The sequence below is a fragment of the Quercus robur genome, chromosome 2 (genome assembly GCF_932294415.1).
Source record: "Quercus robur chromosome 2, dhQueRobu3.1, whole genome shotgun sequence".
Taxonomy (NCBI): domain Eukaryota; kingdom Viridiplantae; phylum Streptophyta; class Magnoliopsida; order Fagales; family Fagaceae; genus Quercus; species Quercus robur.
Window position 1 is genome coordinate 82829634 of NC_065535.1, and position 8788 is coordinate 82838421.

Sequence of the window (8788 nt, forward strand, 5' to 3'; positions counted from 1 at the left end):
AAAAGTTTAGGGACAAAAAAAGTGTAACTTAAATTTTTGGGATGAAAACCAAAATTTTGGTAAAAAGTTTATGAACAAAAATAATATTTTACCCTTAAAAATTAGTTGACCAAAAGTATAGTTTTACTAAAAAATATAAAGTTTTAAAAAGTTATATATAAGTCACTATAAACACAAAATTTCTCAATTGCAGAAAATCAAACAAATTGAAAAATGTGTCACAAATATATTATTGTATTAATCAAGTAATGAATATAATCTCTCTTTCGATTCTTTTACAAAATAAATACTCCTCTGATTCTATTTTCTTTGAACTTGACTTGAATAAGAAATCCTCTTGGCTTTGGTTAGAAGATAGATTGAATGGTCTTCACAACAAATCTCTAGCTTTGAGCTTGTTAGAGATTTTTTGTTTTTCAAGTTCTTCAAGTCCTTTGAATATTCTTCAAGTTTTTCTAATGTTCTTCAAAGATTTTTGGATTTTAAATTGAAATTCTTTGGTGCTTTAGAGGCAGAATTTCTCCAGAGTTTTGGCTTCTTGAAAACTTCGTGTTGAAAATGAGAGGAGATGTCCTCTATTTATAGTAGTTTCGAGAATAGGCTCTGTGGGGCCAGAAAATCTGCGATCCTGGCCCACTTTGCATTAAGGCCCAAAGCCTAAGCCGAGGAGAACCATTGCTGAGGACGCATAATGAAAGCCCAAAAAAAGGGCCTAAGAATCTGGCCGAGGACGATCTTATGCTTGGTACCCCACAGAACGCTTGAAGGAAAGGACAAGCTTAGTGTAGAGGCAGGATAAGTGGAAAAGCTGCCAATACAGTGATAAAGGACTCTGCGCCTGACAGGTCCATACTCTTCACCATGCTGTTCAACTTTTACAACTGCTCCCAATCACTCTAGGTATGGGCTGATAGGACAAGTCTCCACCCCAGAAAGTGAAACTGACACGTGGATATTGAAAGGAAAGTAAATACCATTATAAAAGGAAAGAAGAACGGGGGAGGGAGGGATCTCTCTCCCCCCCCCCCCCTGGAAAAAGGAAGTCCTAAAGGAGGGACAAGGAGGAGAGCATTAAGCTCCTCGGATTGGGTCCGAGGACAAAAACCCTACAGTCTGCACCGATGGAAGTTTTAGCTAGTCACACCAGACCCACCCTCATATAAACTTCCATAAAAGCCACGATTAGACCGCCATCTGGTGACCAAAGCCTAACTTTTCAAACCCACGCTCTACAAATTGTATTGTTTGGGCTCTTTACGTATGAGCCCACTATCATGTGTGGGTCGTTACAAATTATATCCCTACAATTGGCGCCGTCTATGGGAAAGGCTTACGCATTGGCATGGACGGTGGGTCGAACTCCTGTCAACCCAGGGCTTGCAAAAACCCCTCCATTACATCCAGCGGCCTGATGTTGTTGCCCTAGTGTGAAGTTCTACTAGGGGCTATGCTTCGAAGCACTAGCAACAAGGACAGTTCTAGGGGCTTCCACCTTCAGTTCGACGCCCTATGCCTTGGCCGAGGGGCTAATTCTCGGTACTTAAAAGAAAAAATACAAGTTTTGGACAAAACCAAGGCCTTGTATGGTCCTTGGACTCAGGCCTATGGGGAAACCAACTACTTAGAAGAAAAAATACAAGTTTTGGACAGAACCAAGGCCTTGTATGGTCCTCGGACTCAAGCCTATGGGGAAACCAACTGCTTAAAAGAAAAAATACAAGTTTTGGACAGAACCAAGGCCTTGTATGGTCCTCGGACTCAAGCCTATGGGGAAACCAACTACTTAGAAGAAAAAATACAAGTTTTGGACAGAACCAAGGCCTTGTATGGTCTTCGGACTCAAGCCTATGGGGAAACCAACTGCTTAGAAGAAAAAATACAAGTTTTGGACAGAACCAAGGCTTTGTATGGTCCTTGGACTCAAGCCTATGGGGAAACCAACTACTTAGAAGAAAAAATACAAGTTTTGGACAGAATCAAGGCCTTGTATGGTCCTCGGACTCAAGCCTATGGGGAAACCAACTACTTACAAGAAAAAAATACAAGTTTTGGACAGAACCAAGGCCTTGTATGGTCCTCGGACTCAAGCCTATGGGGAAACCAACTACTTAAAAGAAAAAATACAAGTTTTGGACAGAACCAAGGCCTTGTATGGTCCTCGGACTTAAGCCTATGGGGAAACCAACTACTTAAAAGAAAAAATACGAGTTTTGGACAGAACCAAGGCCTTGTATGGTCCTCGGACTCAAGCCTATGGGGAAACCAACTACTTAGAAGAAAAAATACGAGTTTTGGACAGAACTAAGGCCTTGTATGGTCCTCGGACTCAAGCCTATGGGGAAACCAACTACTTAAAAGAAAAAATACAAGTTTTGGACACAACCCGGACGTTGTATGGTCTACGGACTCTGTCCCATGGAGGGATCACCTATTAATAATTGGGTTAATCCCTAGACCGAATGGAAGTCCCGGTTTGTCCTCGGATCCTCAATACCAAGGGAACTAATGTGAATGTGTTGGGGCCCGGTACAACCGTACCTCAGTCCTTGGATCAGAGACCAGGTGTTATCGAAAATACGGCCCAAGTTCCCCACAACTCGACAACCCTCTCGGATGGTTTATTTTGGGTTTCTCATTCTCGGATGACTACCTCAAGCGCATTACAGAGCACTCAACTGTTATCCCGGTTAGTTTCATAAGTTTAATCCCCTATTGGTTGGTGTTGTTACATTTGATAGTCTCAATAAGTTCAAATTAATAGCTTTTTGTTACAAGGTTTCCTGCCCTAAGTATTGTTAAAGAGAAATACACGTGAAATACATCCATTCACAAAGTAATTACTGCAGAAAAGAAAAATATTTAGAAGGAAACAGAATTATCTTTTATTAAGATAAAAAAATGGTACAACGTACAACGTACAATGAAGGAGCTTAAGTAAGCCTATACTAAAGGCTAACCACATAAACAAAAAGAAAAGATACAAAGGAGAGAGGTGTTGAGAAGAGAGATGCAGTAGTTTCAAAAATTTTGTCTAAGGAAACAATTTCTCAATACTTTTACATGCCCATAACTCGGGCAGCAAAAGAACTTGACGTGGGATTAACACCTTTGAAGAAAAGGTGCAGGGAGCTGGGCATTCGTAGGTGGCCACATAGGAAGTTGAAGAGCCTCCATATTAGCAGCGCTCGCAATAGAGCGGATAGTGCTGATGATGGGAAATCCCACTGCTGTCGCACCAAAAATCTGATGCGACCAATACCTGCTTTGGATTTTGACTGAAAGAGGCAGAGGAATCGCTCCCACCTTGTGAAAACGGAGAACTGTCTTAAGTCTCTGTCTTCCCTGCCCTGACCGCGCCATCTTGAGACTCGGAGAGACCCAGTGAAAGAGGCAGAGGAATCGCTGCCCTCTGTCTTCCCTGCCTTGACCTGCTTTGGATTTTGACTGAAAGAGGCAGAGGAATCGCTCCCACCTTATGAAAACGGAGAACTGTCTTAAGTCTCTGTCTTCCCTGCCCTGACCGCGCCATCTTGAGACTCGGAGAGACCCAGTGCTTCTGGAGCGGGTGTGGTTCCTTCATCCCCATTCGTGCTTCAAACACCACTCTAAGGTTTAATTGCGCTAGCAGTAAAAACCTTAAGCATAACTGAAGGATTAGAAATTCGAAGAGGGTGAGGGGTTTATACGTAAAGAGAGTAACCTCCTATCCTGCTTCTTATATAGAGGGGAGGTAGGTGGCATTTAATCTACGAAGATTTCCAAGAAGCGCTACGAACGAGGCAGTTTCCGCTCAACTCCCAACCCCGTTTGCAACCATAAGACTCGGGTAGCCTCGTAGAGGGGACATATTAAAGATGCATCTCGAACAACAAACCAGCAGGAGTGCATCGTAAGTAAATGTAGAAGAATGTCTCGTAATCCGGCGTAGCTCTCAGACAAGAGAAGAGACACTGATATTAATGAAGGATAAAACCGGGTGAGTCATGGGTTAGGTCCGACATTGTCAAAATCCTCCTCCCCAACTAAGAGGTCAGGCAGTAGGATTTTGAGGAGTTATTGTGGGGCCAGAAAATCTGCGATCTGGGCTCACTTTGCATTAAGGCCCAAAGCCTAAGCCGAGGAGAACCATTGCCGAGGACGCATAATGAAAGCCCAAAAAGGGGGCCTAAGAATTTGGCCAAGGACGATCTTATGCTTGGCACCCCACAGAACGCCTGAAGGAAAGGACGAGCTCAGTGCAGAGGCAGGATAAGTGGAAAAGCTGCCAATACAGTGATAAAGGACTCTGCGCCTGACAGGTCCATGTTCTTCACCATGCTGTTCAACTTTTACAAATGCTCCTAATCACTCTAGGTATGGGCTAATAGGACAAGTCTCCACCCCAGAAAGTGAAACTGACACGTGGATATTGAAAGGAAAGTAAATACCAGTATAAAAGGAAAGAAGAACGGGGGAGGGAGGGATCTCTCTCCCCCCCCCCCCTCCCCCCCCGGGAAAAAGGAAGTCCTAAAGGAGGGACAAGGAGGAGAGCATTAAGCTCCTCGGATTGGGTCCGAGGACAAAAACCCTACAGTCCGCACCGATGGAAGTTTTAGCTAGTCACGCCAAACCCACCCTCATATAAACTTCCATAAAAGCCACGATTAGACCGCCGTCTGGTGACCAAAGCCTAACCTTTCAAACCCACGCTCTACAAATTCTATTGTTTGGGCCCTTTATGTATGAGCCCACTATCATGTGTGGGTCGTTACAAATTGTGTCCCTACAGACTTGATTTTGAATTGATTTGCTTGAAAATATGTAGTAAACTTTGATTGGCCCAAATTTTGCTTAGAGATAATTATCTCTATTTATCTATTTTGATAAATATCATATTTTGATAAAGATAATAATTAACAAAGATGAATAATTATCTCTATTTTATTTATTTATTTTAATAAAGATAATTATCCATCAATTTTGAATAAAAATTTTATCTTTATTTTATTAATTTATTTCAATAAAGATAATTATCCATAAATTTTGAATAAGAAATTTATCTTTATCTTATGGGCCAAATGACACGTGGCAAATTTCAATATGTTAATGTGATGTCAATTTGGATGACATGTCATCATTTGACTTAATTAATTTAATGACGTATTAATTTGGAATTTGTTACTAAATTTTGATGTGGCATTTTATAATTGGCTTGACAAATTTTTGACTCCGATAGTCACATAAGCTGAATAAGTTTAAAATAAATTATCCTAGCGAAATGAGAACTTAGAAAATAAAAAATCAATCCAAAAGGTGTGGAACATGACAATATAACTGAAAATGTTACTTTTTTTTTTTTTTTTTTTGGGATACCATTCAGAAAGAAAAGTTACAAGAAGTCTTGGTTGATCATACAGTGTTGAATTGGCATAGTAGTTGCCAACTTCGCTAGGCTACTGACATAACTAATTACACCTCTTGGGACATAGATAGAGTGAAAGTAAACATCATTTTGGGCTAAGGAAGCCCAGTCAGTCAACAAAACTCTTTCCTGCCAGCTGGGAGGCCAAAAACTATTTGTGACATTTACAGCTCTCTTACTACCACATAGGAACAATGAAGTGGTTGAATCCCAAGCTCCTAGCTTTTATAGCTGCCTCGATCATTGCTTCCTGAATGGCTATAGAGACTACCTTCCCTGTACAACTGGTAATCCCCTGCAAAACAACATCTCCTTGTATGCTCTTAGCTTCATAGGCAACCCCAGTCCGATTATGCCTCTTCACTCTAGCAGCTGCAACTTCGATGATGAGCTGCCAAGGTCCAACAACTCTTTGCTGGGCCAAGCTGCAGTGGGGTGAAGAGGAATAGCATCTAAAAGCCTCTTTGTACCTGCACAGTAAAGATTGAGAAGTTAGGATAACATCTAAAGGATTAGGCTGCTTTCCTTCATGGATAACTTGGTTTTTGTGAGTCCATATTGTCCAGAGAGTAGTGAACACAGCTTGCAGAAAACACATGCTGTCTTCACTCATATCCTTGTGCTGATGCAACAGTTTCCCAACCCATTGCTGGACAGTCAGGCTATGAAGATCAGAGGTGTGCAAAGCCAGAGAAGAACCATACCAAATAGCTCTGGCAAATGGGTATAAAAGGAAGAGATGAGATGAAGATTCATCCCCTCCCTCACACAGTGGGCAGGAGCTATCAATAGGAATACCCCTACTCTTAAGGGTGAAATAAGTGGGAAGACTATATTCTGGAAAATGTTACTTAACTATATTCAATACCACAATTTTTTGAAGTCTAACTAATCATTTTACTGTGGGACGAGAGATAGCTGATTATTTTTTGGGTACATTAAGTTGGGGAAGGAGATTGAAACTTCAACCCTATTGGAGAGACCATACGGTGTCAACTTCCTTAATGATCCTTGTTAGTCCTTCAAATTTTCACTGGATTCTTCAATTTTGATATTAAAAAAAAAACAATTTCCTTGCGTTTCGGTATTGCATGATGCATCTTCTTTGGAGCCACAATTCCATGCTTCACAGTAGAAACTTTTGCAAATTCTGGTTCGCTTTTGACAGAATGCTGATTCTATCCCACCAGGGACCTCATCTACCAATGACTGCTTTTTACTGTCAAGGAACTAAGTTCGTCAATTAAATCTGCCTTTATTCTAACAGAACCTGAATGATTCTATGGAGTTTACTAGCCAATCTGATGTGTCTTAGTGGTGTAATTGTAATAGTTCTATCATCCAACTCCACCTTTTTTTAGCCCCATTTTACGAATAGAAAAGTTAGAACAGATCTAATATCACAATCCACTGTTGTCTTTCAATAATTACAGTGAGCTTGGTGTGACCTTAAGCTCATGTGAGCAGGTGAGCAGGTGTGTTTGATCAAAATTTATATCTTCACTCAAATAAATAATGCTAGATTGGGAAAAAAACTTTCAATTTATTCTAAACTTCATGACTGGTTGTGACTTTGTAACAATTTTTTTTATTTTTAAAATTGAAATATATTTACTAATGTATTTTTGAACAATCAGTGAAGGTTTCATTTTACTTTGGATTTTCATGCTCTATTTCTATGAAATTTGAAAAGTGCTATGTTTGTATAAATAGGTGAAGAATAAAGGTGTTCTTGAAGTCATATAGCAGTGATGATGCAAAATAAATCTTTGCTACTTGCATCCTAATGGGTATCCAAATTGCTCCTAAATATCCGTCCCTGCTATACAAGCCTTGCTATTTCTCTATCAGTTTGTTTGTCTTGTGATATATTCTAAGGGTTTCCTATAGATAAGACAAACTCTTGATAATTTGTAGGTTTCGCCTTATGAAGAGAGTGATGAATGTGGTTTTGTTCAAGGGCTTTTCGGTATGATGCTCTGTTCTCTCCTGTTAGGAAAAAATATTATATAATTGTGAATAAATTTCACCAAAGCACAGCGGAAGCACAACCACACAAAAATTTACGTGAAAATCCTTTCTCTTTGAAGGAAAAAACCACGAGACAAACTCCGAATAATTTCACTATATTAAATAGAGATTATAACACTTAGAGATACAACTTGAAGAAAAAAAAAAAAAAAAAAAAAACTCTTTTTTTCTTTTCACTCACCGTGTATTTCTCATAATTTTCTCTTACTCTCTCTATTTTTCTCCTCTTTTGCTTGCTCACTCACTCACACAGTTCTACCAAACTGCACTTAGTCCTCATTCTCACTTGCTGGGACTTCTCCTCTTTTCTCTGGGACTTCACTTCTTCAGCCCATCTTCATGGCCGAATGGCCTCTCTATTTATTTCTTCATCTTTTCCTTCTTTTCTCCCTTTCACACTATTCACATCAAGTCACAATAAATGCAAGTCAACTTATCTTGACTTTGCTTTAACCAATTTCTTTTCTTCAGCTCTTCCTTAGTCGAATGACCCTTGCCTTTTGCTTCTTTCTTTTCTTCCTTCCTTCCAATGTGTCTCACAAGTTTAACATCACGTATTCATTTATGTGGCTTGACTTTTGTACATCCCTTCATAAATGTTACTGGACTTTTGTACATAATTATAGAGGAAAAGATGAACCCAATTCTTCTCTTTTGGACAAACTACTCCAGCAAACCCATTTCACTTTGCTGACTTCTCAGCACTTGTCCAACAAGCTCATTTAATGAGCTAAGACAAAGTGTGGGATGGAACATGGTACAGCGCACCCAACATCTCCTAAGTCGGAGAATCATAATTTTGCCCAATCAGTATGATCTCTTGAGGTCTGCTCATATCCTTTCCAGCATAGCCGAGGAATTGGCTCACTGTATTGTTATCTTGATGTGATAGTTTAGTTATTTATTCTTTTTCTGTAAAATATTTTTTATTTTCTATTTATGTTCTCTGAAGATTTGTAAAAATGTTCTTAATAAACCTAAAATGTTTCTTTGTTATTTTATTTTTACATTTGTTGGCAACCACTATCAAAATATGACGTGTATTAGATATTCACTCCTTAATTACTGTGAAGGGTTTGTTTTTTTATAGCTTATCATTGTACATGAATTATCTCTAGTCCATATTTCACCTACTATCCTTGTGAGAGCATGGTAGAGGGTGAGATTGTTAGTTCAAAATTCATAGCATGTGTAATTTCAATTGTCAGACCATGAATTATGCCATTTCACCTCAAAACCAATTGATGGTGAGGAAGGCATATCTAAATCTTTTATGGTATTCGACATTGTGCACCATAGGCCTGTTTTTAGAGCAGTTGTAGGGAGTTGAATTGTAGTCCCCCCAATAATCCCTCC